The 23,611-nt window shown below is 39.7% G+C and overlaps 1 long non-coding RNA gene across 2 annotated transcripts in view; it reads left to right on the top strand.

The window, feature by feature from the left end:
- Nucleotides 1-23,611, top strand: part of LOC135174323 (uncharacterized) — a 108,309-nt gene that overhangs the window by 32,218 nt on the left and 52,480 nt on the right. For both annotated transcript variants that reach the window (XR_010301864.1, XR_010301847.1), the window contains exon 2: nucleotides 20,080-20,146. This is a non-coding gene — a long non-coding RNA (uncharacterized LOC135174323). The remainder of the gene's footprint in view (nucleotides 1-20,079; nucleotides 20,147-23,611) is intronic.

The raw sequence follows: 23,611 nt of genomic DNA, 5'->3' as shown, positions 1-23,611 counted from the left end.
GATGTGACTATCAAAACAACCAATTTCTTGCTAATTGACAGCAAAGTTTGTTGAGGTTTTAAAACAGTTTGGCTGTGCTAGCATGCTTGTTTGTGTTTGCTGTAAAATGATGTACTATGTGAGAGAGCAAGGTAATAGCCTTAGACATTTACACAAATTTAGGAAAGGGCATTCCCTGTTCTGTGTACTGAGAGCTAAATAGCAGCCTGATGCCAACAGTAGGGAATGACATTTCTATTATCTAACAGTTAGAAAACCCTCAGATAAGCTACCCTTGTATTTCCTGGTAGGAGTCCTTCTGGCAAGGAAGATCACCTTTAGTAGGTTAAGAAACTACTTAGTCTTAAATATAAAGTAAGCATGATTTCTATCACTTTAAAATATTATGTTTAAAAACATGTGAACAATTTATTTAGAAGGTTGTGTAGGAATACATGTAAGAGCTTAGTGGTTTTTGGTCTTCTTTTGGGTTTCTTTGTTCATTTGCTTGGTTTTGGTTTTGTTTTAGTTGTTTTGTATTTTTTTCCCCCTGTTTTGTTGGGTTTTGTTTTGTTTTGCTCAAGAATAAAGCCTTGTGAATGGCATTAATGGCATTGTAGCCTACTCAAATTTATTATCTCTCTTTTTACAACACGTCTGCTAGTCTGAGAGTTTACCCAGCAGTTGATTAAATCTATTAGAGAGCTACTCTTGCTTAGATGCCTAAGTACTGTGGTTTTAGAATTGCATGGTGAGTCTGTAATTAATCCTGTGGTGCAGCTTTGGCATTTTTTTGTACATCATTCCAAGTGGGAACAGGTAGCAAGGTTACTGTGTGGGACCATGACTACTATTTAAGCACTTCCTAGTATTTTGGTACTGAAGGGTTTATAGCACAATTTCCTATATAAATGATGGAGATCAATATTCCTTTAGCCTTATTAACATCAAATTAAAACCCCTTTCCTAAGAGATAATTAGTTGATACCCCCATTGACGCTCTAATTTATTTTGAAGAAAAGCCTGTAATTGGACATTGTTCCCACCCAGTACTGAAGAAATCACACGTGCAAGTGGTCGGTTTTGTTCTAGCAGCACATGCCTCCTCTCAGTGTTAAGTTTATCTGTACTGCAGAACAGCATTTGATTTCTATTTATTATGTGGTCTTTTGTGGCCTATGTGTGCAAAACACCACTTCACAGTCCAGAGGTAAGACCACAACTACTATACCACAAACCATCCTGAGACTGTAGTGTATCACCTCCAGAGTCAATAAGCAGAGAATAAATAGAAGTTGGAAGGGAAAGATGGAAAGAATCATTTACGAAAGAACAAAGAGTGAAATAAATATACAGAAGGATTTTGAGACTGTAGGTGATGAGATGAGAAAAATTGCCTGGCATACGGCACAGAGTGTGTACTGGTAAGGTTTTGCTGGTGGGAGGACTACAGGTATGGCTTCTGTGAGAAGCTACTAGAAGCTTCTCCTGTGTCCAACAGAGCCAGTGCCAGCCAGCTCCAAGACTGACCTGCTGGTAGCCAAGACTGAGCCCAACAGTGCCAGTGGTAGCACCTCTTGATTATGAGGGGGGAAAAACTGCTGCACAATAGTAATTGAGTCCAGAGAGGAGAGAGAAAATAATGACAGAAACAACTCTGCAGACACCAAGGTCAGTGAAGAAAGGGAGGAGGCACTCCAAGCACCGGGGCAGAGATTCCCGTGCAGCCCATGATGAAGAGCATGATGAGGCAGGCTGTTCCCATGGATGCTGATGGTGGAGCAGCCCATGCAGGACTGTGCATTGCAGCAGGGGAAGAGCGTGAGGGGTTCCCTCCCTGAGGAGAAAGGAGCAACACTAGCCATGTCTGATGAACTGACCACAACTCTTGTAACTGGTTCCCTTGCTCCACTGTGGGGGAGTTGAGAGAGAATTCAGGAGGAAAGTTAAACCTGGGAAGAAGGCAGTGTTAGGAGAAGATGTTTTATAAGATTTTGTTTTTTCTCATTATCATACTCTGATTTGCTTAGTGACAAACTGATTTTCCTAAATAAAGTCTGTTCTGTCTGTGAGAGTAAATGCTGAGTGATCTTTCCCTATCCTTATCCGGACCCATGAGAGTTTTGTTATATTTTCTCCCCACTGTCAAACTGAGGGGAGGAATGGTAGAGGCCATGGTGGGCATCTGATACCCAGCCAGATCAAGTCACCACAGAGGACTCATCAGCAGTGATTGCAGGCTAGCAAAGTTAAACCTATTGAGAAACATCTTTTTGGTGTTGAACTCTGTTATGCTTAATGCTATAACCCTTTACACATGTAAGCCATCCCATTGGCAGCAGATGGGCTACTCTGAAGAGCTCTCTGAGTTTTCAGGCCTCAAACTGTAAAATATTCTTGCAAGAAAAGAAAATGACATTCCACTAGATAAGACGTTTAGAAGTGCTCTGAATGAAGCTCTATGTAAGTGGAGGGTGGTCTTCTTTTGGAGATCAGAAGAGTTTTCATGAGTCTCTATGTCATAGTAAATCTGAGGTTAGGACTAAACTGAAGGAGATGGAATTGGCAAGAAATATTTGTACCTTTTTTCTCTGCTCTGCATTATGGCTTCAGTTGTCAAAGAAATGTGGACCTTGTGAGAAAATTATCATGGTCAAGCCAAGGCCCTCATCTGTACACAAAGGGCATCAGGATCCTGGCATGGAACATAGCTCACATACAGTTTGTAATAGCATCAAGAAGGAAAGGTAGACCAGATGTGATTTCATAGCTAAAATGCTCCTAGTGAAATATTTTATTACATATTTGAGTGAGTGGTTTGCTAACAGTGCTTTATTCTAAACTTATGAAACAAACAGTGAGAATTCTAAACAATAAAAGTCTTTTGAAGGCTTGAAGTTTGAGTTCATTCACCTATCTTTTTTTTTTCTTTCCATTGGGCAGGAATCAAAACTACTACTTTTCTCAGATTTACTTTGAAATAAGTAATTTAAAAAGTTAAGGTTTGTGGAAAGTAAAGGACAAAAGAAGCCCAAGTAATTGAGTTTTATGTTGGGGTTGGTGGTGGGTTTTTTATTGGCCTTTATATGTCAAATATGAATTGGACACATGATGTGTCTCATCCTGATTCTCTCACTCAGCTTGTCCAAAGAGTCTCTTTTTTTTTTGTGCTATTGAAAAGCCATGTTGCATTTTTGCTTTGGGATTGGAAAGCATTACTGGAGCTATATTCAGAAACCTCTCTCTCTTCCTTTAGCCAGTACAATCATTCTCTCAAAGACCTGTGCCTGGGATTAGTATTTTATGCTTGAAGTGATTCATGTACAGTAGTGACATAATAAGAAGAGGCATTTTATTAGTTTGTGCATGCAAGAAGAATGGATTACAGAAACAGGAAGTGTGCAAGGACTTGCCTTAAGATGCCATTTTTATTAACACCTAAGTTAATAATTTTAAGGCAAACATGGTTCATGCTTTTTAGGTTTTTATTTTAAATTTGCCAGGCCCTGTCTAAAGAGATGGCACCCCATTTATTTATGTTCTTCATGCATATCTTGCACAGAAAATAACCCATGTGGAAAGACAGCAAACAGATAGCTGCAGCTGTTGCCACTTATGCTCCACAGCACAATTTTAGGAATTAATAGTTTCTAATCCCAAAAATATTATAGATACAGAATGGTGTTACATTACAAACTGCCAGGCTGAAGTCTCTTGCTCTTATTTCATAAATATGTTTATAAGAGTCTGCCTTAATCTCTCAACTGCAAGAAAAGCTTTAGAGATCAGTCTGTTTTTAAAGCTAAAGTTATTGACCTTTGGCAGCTCATTGGTAGCTAGGGAAATACACTGAGGTATCTCTTTGTTGAAATATTTAAGACAATTGGAAAGCACCAGAGCTATTGATGGATAAAACTCCTTCTGGTCTTGCCATCTACTTCACTGACTTAAGATAAATGCAAATGTTTGGGGCATTTTGGGGATGTTATTGAAGAGAAGGAATAAAACATGTTTGTCCGACAATTGCAGGTTATTAAAGACTATTAAACTAGTAATCCCTGGGAAATGGAGGTAAATCTCTCTTCAGGAGCAGCAACAGAATAACTTTTGTCTAAGATTTTGATTATTATTATTATTACTTTATAGTTTAGTGAAACAATCTACAATTTTTTTCCCCTGACCTCCGATTTGAAAAACCAGCAGCTCACATATCAAATCCCCTTGGTCTCAAGAAATGAGACGAAGCATTGTCTTGCCTTCTCTTGTTTAAACTTTATAGGAAGGGTCTATTTTCAAACTCCTCTTTACAATTGGAGAGTTTATGCTTTTTAAAACACTGAAACCAGAGGTACTGGCATTATCTCAGCTATAAGAAGAATGCCCAAAAATATAATGGTAGAATCATAGGAATTGGATACATTACTACAAAAATAGTTTAATCTAATAGATTCTAAAGCTCATCTTAAATGGATCCAGTTATTTGCCACAAACATACCAGTTAGGGGACAAAAAAGGCAACAAGCAACAACTTTTTTTCACTAGTTCTGATCTCCCACACTGGCAATTGAAAACTAAGAGACTTGTTGGTGAATGGTGTTTTTGAAAACCAGGCTGCTGTTCATATTGCACCTCATTACCAAAGCTGGGTGACAGTGACGATGTATTGACAAATAAGATGCCTTCTATTCCATCTTTCTCTTCATGCTACATTAGTTTTAGTCTCATCAGTAAATGTGTTATTAAAATAAGTGATACCCAAAATGATAGAGAAAGAGCTGCTGTAGGGAGCTTGATGCTGCCAGGGTCATGCCAGTCCACTTGCTATTGAAGAACCGTATCCATCTTCCTAGTCTCATCTCTTTAGTGTCAACTTTTTTTGTAGTTGACTTTTAAAAGTAAGTAGTCTACCTATTCTGTGTGCTAAGCATTTATCATCTCATCTCTTTTTTTCTCTCTCATTGCTACTGGCAATCATTGACAGTATAGGTACTATATAGCCCATGCTGGTAACTGGAAAGAATAGAATAAAGATGTGTGAGAAAGCATCCCAGAGCTTGAGATATTGTACTGCAGTAGGGGTTATTACTCTGCAGTCAGCAAAGCACACATTAATTTGCTCATTTAATATAGGATTTCAAAAAGGCCTGGACTTCTGCTGCCTTCTAGTTGTCCTTGAGTCATATGCCATATCTCTATGGAGCAGACAGTACAAGGCACTTGAAAGTTGCTTGAATTTTCAAGACAAAACTTCCATGTGAATATGAAGGGAAAATTGCATGCTCCTTTCATTTTGAATCCTGAAATGATTCTTCACCATTTTTAAGGGTAGTTAGAAGATTCTACTATCCCATTTCAGGCTATACAACTTATTATCTTTAAACACATCCTATATAATCATGGAGTGCTGAGTGGACTAATTCAAACTGTCTTGAGATCTGTCATTATGCTTCTGAAATTTGTGATGCCTTTCAGAATGGGATAATGCTTAAGGTCTGTGGGTGTTTTAAGGATTTTGTTTTTTCATAGAAGACTTTATGACTGAAAGCAGGTGGAAATGCTAAATACTTGTGAAAGGGATGTACTTTCAAGGAAGACTTTAAAACTAAACTTTAAAACTAGCACTTTTCAGGGTGTCAAGTCTTAGACTAACCCATCCATCAGAACAGATGTGAGAAACTTTAGAAAAGAACCGTATTGATGGACTAGGTAACTACTTGTCTGAGTTAACTATCTCAGATAACAGAAGGAGTAAGGTCAAGTTTTTATTCTGACTGATTGGGCCAATGTAGTAAAATCTTGAAAAGCTTGGCCAGTTTGCCAGGAATAATGCAAGATTGCATGGTGGAAATTTTTTCAAAGCACCATGCTGAAGAAGAAAAAATGTTTAGCAAATACAGAAGACTGGGAAGTATAGTAACAAGATGGGAAGTGTGTGAAACAACAGAATCAACAGAAGAATGGAGAACTGAGTGGTAGAGTATATAAAAGCCAGTCCATAACTACAAAGTGCTTCCTGGAAAAGAATTAATAGAGGAACAGTAGCAGGCTAAGGTCAGATGAGGGGATCTAAATAATGTGTGGGTGAGGAGGACAGCAGGTTTATTGCTGTACCCACAATTTGCCTGAATACTGGCTGCAGTGCAAGCATGAAGTGATCCCACAGCATTCACTTGACATAGTGACAGAAGGTTTTCACAGATCGTCATCCTGTCTCTCACTTGCTGCAGCTCTGGTGTTCAGTGCTGGGAGTGACTTGGGAAATTTGCCCTAGTGATGCTCTTGTCAGTGTTGCCTCCTCCTTGCCTAGCTTCCATTTGCCTGGTATCTATTTCTTCATATTTCAGCATGGTAAACATGAGTTGTGTGAAGATGTGACTCATCAAAGCTGATGCACGTTCTTGAGAGACACATCTCAATGCATAATCAAACCAAGACTCAGCACTGATTTCTGTTGTTGTCTTTGGCTTTGTCCACCCTGTTGGGATTGTTCCAAATTCCAGTTTGGATTGTTTTATGAGCAAGACAGTTGCTTCACAACTTAATAACATGGACATACCATGACAGGGAGCTGTCAGGCCTTTTTAAGTATTATTAAAACCTTGCCTCTAGGAAAATTTTAAATCAGATCATATTATATTCAGCATGGACTTTGTGTACTAATTTCATATGCTCTTGCGTCAGTTTATCTGAAAATACCATTCTTAACTCTTGTCTTTCACTGTAGAGGTCACTTTACACAAATTCTTCCTGACCTCACATCTTTGCATAGATTTTTGTGACCTGGCAATAGTTTTTGGTCGCTCTCATAACTGTATGTTGTGTTGTTCTTCCACAGAAATCATTTAATGGATATCATGTGGAGGGAGAAGGGTGGTTGCTGTGATTACTTTTAAACAATGTAAGTCTAGGAGGGGCTATTGTTACAGCTTAGTCTGACATCCTACATGGCACTAGTAACACATAGCACTGGTTGCAGAGCTTTCTTGCAAAATTCCTGAGCCAAATAATATCTTTTAGCAAAACTGTCTGGTTAATCTTGATTTAAGGATTATTTAAGGTGATGAGAAAACCTGCCCCAAGGCAAGATACTTCAATATTTAATTGCTTTCAAAAATTGTATCTTATTTCTGCTTTGCATTTATCAGTGTAGCTACACATTTTGCCTGCAATCTGATACATTTTTTGTCTTCCAATTTAGAGTGCTTTCACTGTCAGAAGTGTTTTTCCTATATGCAGACATGTAATAAGGCTGAAGCTTTCTATTATCCTTCTCCTTGCTAAACTCAGTACTCCACATCTTTCAGTTCTGGCAGTAACACAGACTTCCCAGGCTTTAGAGTGTCTTTTCTGGAGCCTTTTAAACTACCAACTTAAAAAACCAAAAAAATCTGGTCACCAAGATGTGTACCAGCACTGTTTCTTCAATCATTTTCATATATACTCTGAGGGTGTGGGGTTTTTTTGGTGCTTTTGGTGTTTTCCTTTTTAAAAATGCTCTTTATGATGATATGAGGAACTCTTTTCAAAGAGTGTTTGTATTTTTTTACTTTGGTTTGTTGTTTTTTTCTGTAATGTGGTGTAATTAATTGAAGAAAAGAAATGTGTAGTCAGGGATAATTGTTTAGGAAAGGAAAAACAGGCCTGTGAGTAGCACATGATCAGCTTTGGTAAGTTCTTGGCATTCTGCATATGGCAACAACAATCCATCTTTTCTGGAGGAAGAAAATGCAGTAAAAGAGGAACTAAGCAACATCAGTTTTTACCTCAGAGGTCAGTGCTTTCCGTAGCTGTGAAAAATTATCATTCTGTTGTGAGGTTTTGCACCTTCTCCATGCACCTAGGAGGTTGTCAATGGACTGAACCTGAGCTGGGATGAAAGCCCTTAGAATGCTTTAGGGAGTAAATGTTTAAGTGATTGCATGAACTGCTGATATTTCATTGCCGTGATGAGGAGACAACAGCATCCAAAATGCTTCTAGGTCCTATACAGGAATTTACAGACCAGTATAAACATAGGCTTTGCTTTTAATGCCAAATATTTTAGAGGGAAAGTAAACCTATGGATTTATTATTCCTTCTGCAAAGTCCTTTTGGAAGCAAAGAAATAAAGTTTTTTTTCTTGAGGGAGGGACCACAGATGCTGTCTTGAATAAAATCTCCCTGATTGCCTGAAGAAAGGGAAGTGAGGGAGTATGTAGAACCCCTGGATTGCAGTTCATATTGTTTCTCAGTCATCAGAGATGCAGAAGGCATTTGTTCTGCTCTTGCAGAGGTAGGTATCCATTACAAATTTTAATTTTTCTTTTTCATGTGTCTGAAAAGACAAACCAAAATCTCTCTGCCCCTGACCCAAGGGAATGGTGGAGTTGCCATCCCTGGAGGTGTTCAAGAAAAGCCTGGATGAGGCACTTAGTGCCATGGTCTAGTTGATTAGATAGGGTTGGATGATAGGTTGGACTGGATGATCTTGGAGGTCTCTTCCAACCTGGTTGATTCTACGATTCTATGATTTTGTGATAATCTTTGCTTTCTGTAGCAGAATATTACCGAGTTTTAAAAGAGAGGGTACAGTCTTGCTAAACTATAATTGCCAACCATAGAACTTCAGTTCTATTGTTATCTTACTTGTTATGCTACCAGATATATTAAAGTACATGGAGAGATCTTAAACCTAGTAGGATTGGTAATTTCTCCATAACAGCCTTTTAATGACCCGAAATTTATATTCAGGTTGTGATGCTAAATTATATTGGGTAGGGAAACCTACCCAGAATTAAATTGGAAGGGGACATGACACATGAAGGAAGAGGCCCTTGAAGTATGGCACTGACTTGCTTATACTTGATCTGACAGAATTTGAGTCTGTTGATCTAAAACTCGCCCTTTTCCATAGACTGTGAATGATGACAGATGTTCAGAGGCATCTAACATGCTTAGTGTTTTTGCTCTGGGAGGCAGGAGATATTATGATTTACTTATATTGTTGGTTCAGTGTGCTTTGTTCAGAAGTTTGTAGCAAGTGCTGCAGTTGCTTTTCCAAGCTAATGCTTGAATTCTCTGTACTTCCCTCCCCCAGTAGCTGTGGCTGAGTCTGAAGGGTTTCACACCTCAGCTCCAAGGCTGTGCTCAGATCATATTGCTACCAGTGGAATTTCTTTTTTCACTGTCATTCATCTGTACTTCAGACAGTATTTTAGGACAGACCTTGTACTTAAAAAAGCTCTGTCTTCTTGTTATTCTCTATAATGATGCACAAGGTAGAGAACTTTATGGGCGTAGTAGAAATATAAATATCTTACCAATACAGGGCAGTTAGGTCTTTTGGTTCCACAGTAATTGTCTGAGGAGCAACTTGAATTTCAAGTAGGTTTTGTATTTCATTGTGAATATTTCACATACTTCTAAGAGACAGCCAGAATCCATAAAGGTCATGTACTATTGTTGATTCTGTGTCATTTGTCACAAAACAGCCAGCTGCTAAGATCCCCTTATGACCAACATTACCTGGCAGCTCAGATAGTTTTGGGAGGGCCATGTAAGAAGCAAAGGAGGATCAAGACAGAGATCACACTGATGCTGGCAGAGTGTCAAAAGGTCTGTTCAGAGACATCACTTTTGTCTGTTCACCACAGCACCCCTCCAATGCTCGTATAAAGTTAGCCATTACATGATAGGAAAACTCTTGTGCCACAAGTCTGCAGCCTGAACTCCTTCAACTACAATTGTCTGTTAAGCCAAAATCTCCACTTTCCGTTGTCTCCTGTGTAAATTTACATTTTTCCTCTGCTGGAGAGAGGAAAGTCTGAAGCAATAGAAAGAAAAAAGCTATCATCACCGTCAACAACTTACCAATGAAAACACTCAAAAATTATGTTAAAGAAACCTACAACCCCCCCAAACTGAAACAAAGCCAGACGGCTATGCTTAAGATAGAATATGCAGCCAAAAATTCTCTTGTCACATTATCATTCCTGTGCATGGTACAATAAGATACTCTTTACCTTTGAGGCAATTTAAGTTCAGTGTCTTAATATGCAAGATGCCAGGGCTAATACTGCTTTTATTTAAATATTGACCTGAACACAACATACAGCCACTGTATGTTAACAGCATGTAAATCACTGCTGTGCTATAGCTGCCTCAACCTATTTCTTCTTCCTCTTTCCTGACATTGTCAAAGTTTTGTTTCATTTCTCTCTTTCCCTTGAATAAATGCTATTTTCAGTGCACAGCCTCCAAGCTACCTCTTTATTGCCAGTTCCAGGCCTGTGGTACCTGGAGTTAATCGCCCTTCAGCTACATATTGTTAACTGTGATGTGCTTGCTACCTATAAATGAGGAAAAGGCTTCTTTTTATACTAGAAAATAAGATATATTCTGCTGAATTGGTGAGGTGGAGGGGCAGCCTTTGTTGAAAGAAGGGGACTACAGCTATTCGTTATTACTTACATAAAGAAAGCCTTACTCCATTGAAAACACATGCTGCAATGTGAGGGAATGTAACGTTTCCTGGGCTATCAAGACATAAATAATGCAGCTTGTTTAATGAACTCAATTTCGGTTTTATCTCTCTGTTGTATGTAGATAAAGAAACAAATAAAGGAATAAAAATAGGAGATCTCTCCGGTAACATTTTTGGGAGAGGAGAAAACTGATATAGCAGCCTTGACCGCAGATATCTTGGTCACATTGTCAGGGTGGCCAGTTCAGTCTGTCATTCATTGCCCATGGTGGTGAACTGGGACGTGAGTTGTTGATATGACAATAAAAAGAGAATTACATTTTTCATACACTGTATGGAAAACATAGATGTATTCTTGTTCTCTGTGCCTCTGAACAGAAGAACAATGCTGATAGGAACCCACTACTTTAAATTGTTGTTGGCTATTCACAGCATTGACAATAGAAGGCAGTTGTGAACTGGCAATAAAAAGAAAAAAAATCCTCCTGGAAATGACAGTAAACAATTTGGCATAAACTGAACAGAAAGCAGGCTGGCTTTATTCAAATGATGGCTGAATTCTTAAGCAGCTGTCAGATTTGTTTGGGGGCTTCGAGTGATTGTGGGATGTCCCATTCTCTTTCCACTCAGTTTGATTTCAGTTCTTTCGTTATTAGAGAAATAAACTGAAAACTCTCATTTGTATTTAAAAAGCAATGATTCATTGATTGTATGCTTCAAAGAGACAGAAACTCCCAAGGAAGGCCCTGCTTCTGCATTGGAAATGGACATGTAGTAATATGATTGGTGAGGGGGAGGATGTTTTTTTGGTTTTCAGTTTCTTGTTCCAAGTAAACGCCATATTTGAGTTAACACCTGAGAGTTTTCCCACAGGGGCATGTAACCTCTAGAATGGAAAGAGAAAGGTGATGTTCCCCTCCAGTTTGGAAAAAGCAATTTTTCTAGGTGTGCAGAGTGAAAATGAGTTTTCAGAAGTTCTGATGTGGCAATTTAGAAATGCTTATATGGAAACTTTAAAACTCCTGTATATTCAGCTTCCTCTCCTGTGGGCCATATAGGAGGATGCTTTCTGCCTCATTGTTTAGGCTTTAGTTTCTTCAAAGCATTATCCTTTATTTATTTGCCTATCTATCTATTTTTTAATCTAATCTAGTTATATTCCCATTAGCCTTTTGAATCTCATCACAAATTTTACAGTGTTAGAAACCTAGTGGAGAGCTCAGGCATGTTGGAGCAAGTAGTGTATGAATGTGATTGCTGGCCACAGGGAGGCTCAGCCTAAGCATTTATTTGCATTTCTGTTACTGTAGTTCCAGAAGTCCTGTAATATTCCCTGGGCTTTGGCAATGAGGAGGTAAACCACACAGGCTAGAGCAAGGAAAAATTCCCTTTTTATTTTTTTGAGATAGAGGGAAGACAGGCATGTGGGTAGAACCATATGTTGTGACCCTTTGCTTATGTCTCCCATGGAACAATTATTTACCATTCAGTAGATTGGGGTCACTGGAAGTAGCTTCCAGTTTGACATCCAAGAGTGTGAGCTTCAAAGTGGCCACCTTCCACGGAAATTTACCACCAGCACAGAAATGCAGTTTTGTATGCTATTAGTGTCTCTCTCTCCTACTCCACCAAGTAATTTCTGTGTTGCAGGTCAATTTAAGGATATAGCCACTGCCTGTGTCAAAATTAAATGGCAGTCTACAAAAGACTTGATTTTGTTGTTGGAGGGGTTTTTCAGTTGACTTCTGCAGCAAAGCATGTTGCCCTAAGACAGCCTTGTATCATGAGAGTTCCCTTTGCTTAGTGGCAATAGATCTTTTTTACTCCCTCACCTGAGTTCTTGAGATGGTGTCAGAAACTGGCTTGCTGAGTTTATCACCCTGTTCTAGTACAACCACACTTGTCCAAACCTAGGACCTAAGTTTGGTTCTAGACCTTTTAGTCTTTCAGCAACAGAGGAAATGCTTTACTGTATGTTGTGCAGTAGAAAATTTATGCATGCTGTGAAGGAGGCTAAAATGGGAGGCCAGGGATGCATTTTCTTGGAGAGAGTGAGTCAAAGCAATCTGGACTATTTGTTGATGTTGGTAAGTCTCCTGAGTGTCCCTCTGCTTATAGGATAGGGGAGAGATTCATGTGTTCCTCTGCCTGTGCAGCTAGTACACATCTTCCCAGCAGTGATTTACTGAAGGACTGCAACAGCCAGCTAGTAAAACCGGTGGAGTTTTGCAATTGTTAAAATCTGGCAAAAGGAAAAAAGGAACCTCTGGAAATAGGTGTGTATAGTCAATGTAATGTTAAACAAAGCAAAGCTACTGTCTGCTCTAGAGAGCTCCCAGAAAAGTGTCCTCAGAAAAAGAAACACATGTACATTTTCCTTTCCCGCACATCTAGCAGTAAACTGGCTTTCTGGCTTGCTCTTTGAGAGTGCAGAAGTTGTTCTACTTCTGCTTATTTGCAAAGGAGAAGCAGAGAGGTATCACCATTTGTAGTTTTTATCCATCCTTCCCTGGGTCGCTGCAGGATGGCAAAGTTGATAGCAGCGCACTCATTATATTACACCAGTACTCCTGATGGTACTGGGAAGCCTTCAGAGGTCGACTATGCTGTAGTCGTGCTAAGAGTTAAACAAAATTGTGAGATTTATAGTCAAGGAGGAGCATCCTTGAAGATGAGATTGGCAGATTTATTGCATATTTCTTTTGCTTCCTATGACATGATCTTTTATATATTGATCCTATAGAAACTGTGGTGACATTTGTTGAGGTAGGGATTTCTCGGTGATATTCGTGTTTTCAAGTGTTCACTACTATTATTATCACAGCTGTGATACAACTTCAGAGAAATTTTTCACTTGTGCAATTGCAGTGGAAATAATTTGGAAGTCTTGAAAGTTGTTGCAGAATATGGAAGCGCTTTAGTGTGGCACCACCTTGTAACCTGATGTTCTTGAACCTTGCTACAGTGCTAGAATCAGAAAGACAGACCTGAGGAAATCAGTGTATATTATTACAGAAAGAGGTAGCAGAATCCTCTTAAAAACTTTGACAGTGGGTATGATTTTGTGCCTGAGGAGCTGGTGAGAGAGGTACAGAGATACAGATTATTTTTCTTGATTGAAAAAAACAAATTCTAGGCAATACTGCAAATATTTGAGCAAAATAGTGTATGAAATGTGGAAAAGGATTCCAAGAAATCTCTTCTAGTGATTACTTCTAGATATCAGCCTCTCAATGGTTTTCTAGATAGTATAGATTTGAGAGATTTAAGGTAGTTCTACAGCTCCTTGTAACTGGTATACATCTTAAATGAATGTAGGTGATATCCCCACCCCAAGTCTGAATTAAATCCAAATGCTCTCCTACTGATGGGAGCAGCAGTTAGGCAAATTCAGAGGTCACTGCATCTGAATTTAGGAAAATTAATTTATTACTTTTTACAATAACAATTATTACACATGGCCAGAAATGATGAAAAGACATTTATTTTTCTCAGGAAGAGTAGGAGGGAAATAAAATAACATTTTTGATCGATTTTTCAACAGAGTCTATTTTATTAGTTAAGTTTCATGTTCAAAATGTTTGTGGATACTGTTGTGCAAACACAATTGCAGCTGGTGATGTTAATTCTCTCTGTGTTACTTGTGGGGAGAAAAGGAGTGAGTGACTAAGTATCTTTGGACATGAAATCCCATCTTTTATTGAGATATCTTTTGAAAGTCATGACACAGGTAACAACAGCCATATTCTGTTGGGAATGGTAGGACTTTTAGTGCTGTACAGCTGCTTGATCTTGACACCCTGGAACATAAGCCATGGATTTGGAATGTGTAAGTGGAAAAGTACTGAGTTAAGTAAAATAGAGGGTCGAAATGAGCTTAGAGGATGTTGCAACAGGTGAAACAATGTAAAGCACGAACTTGCAGGTTTTGTTAATCCTTGCTTATTGAGTTGCTAAAGTATGAGGTCTGTCTTGAGGTCTGTCTTGATGACCAATGAGGATTCGACACAATCTTTAGCTTATATGTTAAGAGTATATAGCCAAGTGCTGAAAGTACAATAAACTGAACTTAGCTTGCATCAAACTGCTCCCCATCTCTTCAATCGTGGCAATATTCTATTACTAGTTTCATAAATTTGGGAATAATCCAAGTTGATTAGAAATTTTAACTGCCTGCTTGACTTCTTCACAATTGCATTATTGACATTAACTAGAATTTGCCACTTTTTGTCAGGCCCCAGAGCAGCTCTTGTAATGAAGTGGATATAGCTGGAGATAATAGTGAAAAGTTATAATACTTTTAAGCCTGGTCAGCAGGGTTTTGTTATTTTTTTTTGGTGGGGGCTGGCATGAGCTAGTGTGTGCTTGGGTTTTAATTTATTTTTAAATACAGTCAAATTGTGCCATGGTATTAAGACAGTACATCTTCAAGTTTTCATATGAAAGTATGAGCTTTGGTATGACAGAATATCAAAGTGAAAATTAATGTCCGCCACTTGTATATTGCCTAGATGTTACTTTAGAGAGAAAACAACAGGAGCGAGACGAAGCCATACATATGTTAAATTCACATCAGTAATAAAGATTAAGTAGAAGTTAATAGCATCCCAGTCATGCTTGTGGAGGTAATCTCCTTTCTGAAAATTCAAAATTAGATTTGGAGGATCGAAGCAAACAGGGGGTGAGACTTTGGCGTAATATTTTAATCAAATTGTCATGAATGAGTGGATACAATTAAGAATTCTGTCAGTCACAGTGCTGAGCCCCTTTTGTTAGTCAGCTGTTGTGAGGGATGCACTAGGGCATCGTGGGTAGAGATTAAACTTGACCTTTCCCAGGATCTTCATTTTTGACCCTCCGGCTAGACTTTGCTTGTCAGATGGTTATTTATTTATTTTAAAGAGAGAGTAGCAAGGGTTGGGGACAGACAAAGATGTTATCTCTCTGTTGTGTTTCAGGTTTTTGTTTGCTTGTCTGGGATTTTTTTGTGGTATTGGTTTTTTTTTTTGTTTGTTTGCTTGGTTTTTTGGTTTTATTTTCTTTCATTTGCTCAAAGACAGCTCCCCATCAGCTGCAAAGTGCCCGTCTAAACCCTTTTCCTTCATTACTTCTCTGATGTGTAGTGTATGTCATTTCTGGGACAAATTTACAGCTGAAGAATCTGTGCCAAAGGCAATACAACTTAGCGTGCAGGGAAGTGTTTTCTGTTCAGTAAGAAGTTATGCTCTAACATCACTACAGCAGGGTTGCTTCACTTTTCAAGTCCTTAAGATAAATTGGGCATCTTTCTACAAATTTTAACTGTATTTCTCCTCCTGAGATTGTGACAAAGTTAACACTGAGATTACAAATCAAATACTTCTCAAGACTGATGATACAGATTTTAATTTCTGTTTATGTGAAAATATTCTCAAGTATGGAACTTTGTGCACTGATTCTCAATGGAAGTACATTTCATTGTGAAAGCTTCTGTGAATTCATATTTTGTAGGACCAGACAAACAGGTATTTGTCTAGTGGCCTGTTATAAAAATTTGTATTATGGGATTCTTTTAGGCTCCAATTGAAGTCATACTGTGTTGCATTAGCTATTTTTAGGCATACCATCTAAGGCAGTTTTACTTGGCTTTGGGATCTGTGTAACTGTAAGTCCTTAGTGATGAACTACCAACCCCAAAATTTATGTGAGGAGAAACTGTTTCAAACAAACAAACAAAAAAATCTCAGCCTCAAATCAGTAAAAAATGTCATGCTGAATTCATACTGATTAGCACAGTTGTTGAAATCCTCTATTGAAAAGTGACTTGGAAAAGATGAAATGAGTGATTCAAAACACTGCTTTCATGTCTCTTCCCAGTGTCCAAGCATTGAAATAGTCTGCTCTTGGAAAAAACAGGGGGAAAGAAAATAAAAATCATATTATTTCAACACCATAAATGGCTCTCCAAGGCATTAAAGTACATAAACATAACTACAAGAAATGCAAATATTAGAACCAGGGCTCACCACTCATTTATAAATGAAGATAAATCAGTTGTATGCAGTAAGGCGAGATTAACTTGATGCCTGAAGCATGTTCTATATTAGAGGTTTCCACATGCTCGCACATAGGTAGGCTGTCTTTTTTCTTTTAGTTTTCTTCTTTCTTGTTAAATAAAAATGAATGCATTATTTTAAGCTGAGCCCAGATGATTCTCTTATTTTGCCTCTTCTTTTGTCTTTTCTTTCTCTGTCTTTTTATGCAGAGTGTTTGGTAAATAGAAAGAAGTGCTTTTGACATTGGATGACAGTATGTAATCTACATTCCCACCGTTTGTTTTACCTTTTGTTGCAGAAAGAATAAAGTCTGGGCAACTTGTGCTAGTACATCAGTTCCTTTGCACTCCTCTGTACTGTAGGACTTAATTATATTTTAACACCGCATTTACTCCACTTGCCAAGAGAATTATTTCAAATAAAATGACAGACCTATTGTGTTGTGACATCATAGTAACTCTTTCATTTTGTTGTTGTTTGTATTTTTTATTTATTTAAATTTTTTTTGTTTAAAGAAATAGGGGAAACAATCCTTTCTGTGAATTCAGCAATAGCACAAGAAATTGCATTAACCATGTTTAAGCAAAGTGCTGAAAACAAAACGAAATAAATGCTAGTACACTTCAGGGCTTGAAAGGAATATGCATCAAAATGCTTGGCATTTAATTTTTTTTTTTTCTTTGGGAATTTAGCCAGTGAAATATAGCTGCCAGTGTCTCAGGCCTGCGTGTGTTCTTCTGCAATATGCTCTCGATCAATCAGATTTGCATAACTAAACTGTCGGCAAGCCCGCTCGGCTGCCCAGGTGCAGGGCCATTTGCATATAGAACAGTGAGGAGGTCCCAAGAGTCACTTCAGACTCCAGTGACTGCTGAGCCTGCAGTCCACACTGCACTGGAAATGAAATTGGAATGACAAAAAAATGGTTGTGCTAGTCTGCAAGGGTGAAATATGCACTTGTGTTTCAAAGGTTATGTAGAGATCACAAGACAGCATTCAGGCACGAGAATATGCACAAACCTACAGGAAAGCAAATGCTGTTGTGTGGATTTTGTTCCCTTTCCCCTGGCCACAACCATCCATTTATTCACTTATTTATTTATTTATTTACAGCTATAAGGATTTATTTTTTCCTTTAGAGTCCTGTATCACATTTTCACATAGTCTTCAGTCATTATCTGTGGGGCAGATGAGGAGTCTGAGTGTGTTTTACCTGTACAATTCTTTCCAATTAAATCTCCAGGGGGATAAAATATAAATAAATAAGAGACCTTTCCCTCAAGTTTATTTCTCTCTGGAATGAGCATCCCACTTTTTTCTGTGTGTTTGCCTTAAAGTCTATCTCTGGCTTCCTGGACTATTTATTAATCAATTAGAAGAGCTAAATGATGAATAATTACTACAAAGTATCAATACAGATGTAAATAGAATAAGAAAAAAATTAATTACAGAACTCGTTACTAAAACCTCTTTACCTGAGGCTGGTACCTGAACCTAGGTACAGGTTATCCCCATTTTACAGACAGGAAACAGAAATGCAGAGTACTGAAGTAGTTTTCCTCTATGACAGCAGTGATCCATTGGCACTCTGGAGAAAACAGGAAGATTTAGTGTCGCTGTGGAAGATCTGCTATGACATTCTTTATTCCAACTGTTAAGAAAGGTGGCCTTCTCCTCTCCTAACATGCCTTGTTAGCAAAGGATATTATTCTTAGCTCACTTGATTAGGATGCAGTGCCAGATGCTGTTTTCTCAAGGCACTTTGTGGGGTTCAGTATGTGGCACATGGGGCTAGAGCCAACCGTACCTCCTCCTCATGGCAGAGTGTATCCCAGCTCTGGCAAGGAGGAAATACTGCAAATTTGACCCCTGCTGAAGTGTGCTAATTTGGTGGGGGAGGGCAAGAGACAAGGTGTCCCTCCTGGTTTGAATGTCAGTTGTTGTCAAGTTGGCATCTTGAGCTGTTTCCATGACAACAGCTTTTTGAGCTGGGGGATGAGGTCATGCACCTGTGATCTCGATGAAAAGGACAATGGGAGAATGTACATTATTTAAAGCTTTTATCTTCCAGTGCGTGTTGGAGTATAACCTTGAAATTGGGTGAATAAAGGGCAAAGTGTATTTCTATGCATGAGTGAGGCAAACTACATTGATTAGGAAGAATTGTGAGGAAGATTGGGGGCTTGTTACAGCAGGAGCACTTCTCTAACTTTTCATGTATGGGGCAGGCTGTCTCGTCAGCTTTCTATCCCCTATGTCAGCAAAAGTTTCTCTGGAGTGAAAGGAGTCCATCATTCTTGTGAAACTGAAAAGAAGGGGGAGGAATAGGCAAACAGTTCAGCAACTGGCTTTCAATTGATATTTTCCTAAAAAATGATTGGATTAAGCTGACCATTGTGGTAGTGCTTTGGATGCCTACCACAGCTCCTGCTGTGCGAGGCTCCGATTGAACACTGAATGAAAAAAAAGGTTGTTGACCCAAAGAGCTTCCAGTCAGACTGACTATGTATCACTCTGCACCTTTGTTCAGAATGCCTAAACACTTCCAAAGCTTCACTTAGATGAGATTGGCTAGAAAGAAATATACGTTGTATTCTAAAAAAAAAAAAAAAAGATGACTACTCCATACATTTTGGAAATCAAAAGGAGATTCTGTAAGGCAAAAATTGAAACCAGTTGGTTTTTTTGGCAACAGCTTCTTCTTTTGTCATTGTTCTTGCTCTTGTCAATTTACTAACATCAAAGCAGGATTGTGCTGCCTATAATTTTTTTCCTTTCAGCAATCCTGAGTGCTGTGTCCAGTTCTGGGCCCCTCAATTCAAGAGAGATGTTGAGGTGCTGGAACGTGTCCAGAGAAGGGCAACAAGGCTGGTGAGGGGCCTGGAACACAAATCCTATGAGGAGAGGCTGAGGGAGCTGGGGTTGTTTAGCCTGGAGAAGAGGAGGCTCAGGGGTGACCTCATTGCTGTCTATAACTACCTGAAGGGAGGCTGTAGCCAGGTGGGGGTTGGTCTCTTCTCCCAGGCAACCAGCAACAGAACAAGGGGACACAGTCACAAGTTGTGCTGGGGGAAGTATAGGCTGGATGTTAGGAAGAAGTTCTTCACAGAGAGAGTGATTGGCATTGGAATGGGCTGCCCAGGGAGGTGGTGGAGTCACCGTCCCTGGAGGTGTTCAAGAAAAGCCTGGATGAGGCACTTAGTGCCATGGTCTAGCTGACTGGCTAGGGCTGGGTGCTAGGTTGGACTGGATGAGCTTGGAGGTCTCTTCCATCCTGGTTGATTCTATGATTCTATGAATCCTGGAAAACATTGTTGAAGTGTTTTGTCTTATGAGGAAAGAAATCTACATGTGGCTCAATGGGACTGAGAACATACCAGAAAGACAATTCTGTAAAGAATACTTAAATAATGATATAAAATGAAGTAACCCAAAATGTGGAAAAAAACCAAAACCTTGAAAACCTCATCTGCCTCATGAGCAAACACAACTTATGTTATTGCCATTCATAAAATATCTTGTGTTTTTGTATGTATGTGTGATCTAGATGGTTAAATACACATATTGACATTTTTTTCTTCAAATTCTTCTATTTTTTGACAGTGAGAGTCATCTCCTGCACAGCACGTTGGAAGATTATCCACAGAAGAACACCCCCGTAAAGCAGAAGGTAAAATGAGAACAATTGAACAAATTTGTCTTTGGTTGTAAGTCATAAACTTCAGGGATGATTTGGATTAGAATTTTCGCAGCTCATATGCATCAAATATTTCTTTAAAATCAGAGCATTCAAATGGCTTTCAAATTTCTGCTATTTATAGAGATGAAAGGAACTGCATCAAGGGAGAAGAAATAAAATCACAGAATAATAGAATAGTTTGAGTTGGAGGGGACCTTAAAGATCATCTACTTTGAACCCCCTTGCCATGGGCAGGAACACATCCCACTAGACTAGATGGTTCAAGGCCACATCCAAGATGGTTTTGAACAATTCCAGAGTTGGGGCTTCCACAACTTCTCTGGGCAACTTCTTCCTGCTCCTCACCACCCTTGTGGTAAAGTATTTCTTCCTAATGCCTATCAAACTCTATCGTCCAGTTTGAAGCTGTTACCCTTTGTCCTGTCACTTCTTGCCTTTGTATAAACTGCCTCTCCAGCTATCCTTCAGGCCTTCAAATACTAGAAGGGTGCAATGAGTTCTCCTTAGTTCTTCCAGGCTGAACAACGCCAAATCTCTCAGCCTGTCTTCATAGGACAGATGCTCCTGCCCTCTATAAATACAACATCATAAAATGAGAAGAATTGTTAGGGCAGTAGGTAGTCTGAGGAATGGCTACAGTTATTCAAAGACCATAAAGCAGGTGGTGCAAGCAAGTGTAACTGCCATCCAGGTGTATCTTTTACTTTGTGCTGTTGGAAGGCGAATGACCCCTATAATGCTGTCCTAATGGATAATAGAGATTTCCTGCAGTTACTTCTCCTGGCATTGGCCACCTCCTGCCCACTATGGAACTGTTAGAACCCCTGGGAGGTCAGGAACAGGTTTGCAAGTCTAACATGAGAGAAATGGATGTATACAGATGTATATAGTGTTACACCGATGCCTGGTTGCTGGAGCTATGAGGTGTGTCCTAGAAGGCAAACCAACCTCTGCTGCACTAAGCCAGGACAAGTTAAAGTCCATGTCTCCTAAGTGCTTCTGCCAGTACACTGATGATTGAAGGCATTCACAGTTACATGTTTAAACTCTCTCCTCCCTTAATATGCAAGAGCAAACACTCACCAACTCCCTTCCTCCTCCCTCAGCATAGGTCAGCTGCTGTGCTTTGTGTCACTGGGCTTGAAGATAGCTGAGCAGGGAAAGCAAGGCGCAATCACTGTTTGTGGTGATGTATGAGGGAGAGAGAGATCACTGTCACAGTGTATCTGCTATTTTCAATTTAATTAGTAGTCAGAACTTCATTTGTCAACTTAATCATTGCAGGCAGACGCTGCAGAGATGGCAACTGGAGGGATTGGAAATAGCAGGAAAACAAACGAAAACAGCCCATTTGTGGCTTTGGGTATATTTTATTTGTTTCTTGTCTGAGCTTATTACAAATTTCATAAATGGCAAAGTTTAGATTAACCAAAACAAAAAAAAAAAAAGAAAAAAAAGAGATGACTGTATGTAGTCTTGTCATAAAAAGTAGTTCTTGCAGAGGAACTAGTTCCCTCAAGTTCCTTCAGTAAAATTGCACTGTAGCTTGCAGAACTACTCAGCTTCTCTGAGCCTTCAGTTTCCTCATGTGTTAAACAAACATTTCTTCTTTTTTTACCTGGGGGAAACAGTAGTCATTTGGATGCTACTAGCTACGGCCAAACTGAACTCAATTTTGCACGAAATAGAGAGAGAGAGAGATTCCATTCGGTTCACACTAGTCACTAATTGTATTTGCCTACCTTTGGGTAAGCCAAATCTTGAAAGAAAGGGACAAAACACATAGAGTTTAGCCTTTGACTGGACTCTTTTGCAGCCAGGAACGATATGCTAAAAATTAAGTGGGCATAAGTAGTACTTTCCTTACTCATTCAGGTTTTTTTAGCTTTCTTTTAAATCCATTTTTGTCTAACATGCGATAGGAAAACCGCACAAAAGAGTTCAAGCTTCTGTTGTCTTACCTCAGTTGTCTGCTGCAGCTCCTCAGTTAAAATGGTGGACAGCCAGAAGAGGTTGCTGCATGCTTGGGCTGACAGCAATACTAGGCTGTGCAAAGGGTGTTGTGTTCAAACATGAGTTCTTAGCAACAACAGCAGTACAAAGGCTGGAGAGCAGCCCTGAGAGAAAGGACCTGGGGATCTGGGTTGATGAAAAGCTCAAGGTGAGCCGGCAGTGTGTGTGCACAGCCCAGACAGCAGCCATGTCCTGGGCTGCATCAGGAGAAGCATGGCCAGCAGGGCAAGGGAGGGCATTCTCCCCCTTTACTCTGCTCTTGTCAGACCCCACCTGGAGCACTGTGTGCAGATCTGGAGCCCCCAACACAAGAAGGACATCAACTGTTAGAGTGAGTCCAGAGGAGGGCCACAAAGATGATCAGAGGGTTGGAGTACCTGTACTATGAGGACAGGCTACAAGAGCTGGGGCTCGTCGGCCTGGAGAAGAGAAGGCTTCGAGGAGACCTTTCAGTGTCTGATGGGGGCCTACAGGTACGCTGGGGAGGGACTATTTACAAGGTCTTGTAATGACAGGACAAGGGGTAATGGGTTTACCCTGGAAGAGGGGAGATTCAAACTAGGTGTTAGGAAGAAGTTCTTTCCAGTGAGGGTGGTGAGACACTGGCACAGGTCGCCCAGGGAGGTTGTGGTTGCTCCCTCCCTGGAGCTGTTCAAGGCTAGGTTGGATGAGGCCTTGAGCGACCTGTTCTAGTGGGAGGTGTCCCTGCCTATGGCAGGGTGTTGTAGGTGGATGACCTTTAAGGGCCCTTCCAACCTAAACCATTCTCTGATTCTGTGACTCAGGCCTGAGGTGCTGCTTCTCTATTCTGTCAGCTGTTGTGGGCTCAGCCATGCATGCCCTGCACTTGCCCTGCAAAGCTCTGTAGGGAAGGTGAAAGGACATCTATCCTTCAGTTCCTACCACAGGCCCTGGTAGCAAATGGTAGTAGTGGTAGCATTAGGTTGAGGCTGGGAAGTTGTGGCAGATTCTGGAGCATGTAACCTGAACAGATAGTACAAACTCAGAGGCTGGTGAAGAAGTGGTGAGTATTGTGAAGTGATGTGACCAAAGTCAGCAGAAATGCAGGTAGTGGAGTTGGAAGTGGAGCTCCTTCCCTGCGCTCCCTTACCTCAGTGGGAAAACTGCAGTAAAATGCTTGGCATGTCGTCTGTCTTGTCATCAGCTGCTGAATCCTGCCCTGCAAGGACAAGATTTATGGCGTGTGTTTGTGTGGATTTGCTTTGTGAAAACACAATGGTCCATGTATTAATTCAAGTCTTATGAAACATGCAGCTGATGATTTCTGCTTGGACTGTTCTTTTTTTTTCTTTAAATATATAGTTTGTAAATTTGTAGGGTTGGTAGGTAGTTTTAGAACTAAACTTTGATTTTGTGAATATATGTCTTAAAATGAATATAAAAGGGTGTGCAGTTATCATC

This window comes from Pogoniulus pusillus, chromosome 1 (assembly GCF_015220805.1).
Source record: "Pogoniulus pusillus isolate bPogPus1 chromosome 1, bPogPus1.pri, whole genome shotgun sequence".
Classification (NCBI taxonomy): Eukaryota; Metazoa; Chordata; class Aves; order Piciformes; family Lybiidae; genus Pogoniulus; species Pogoniulus pusillus.
This window is presented reverse-complemented; position numbering and strand designations above follow the sequence as displayed.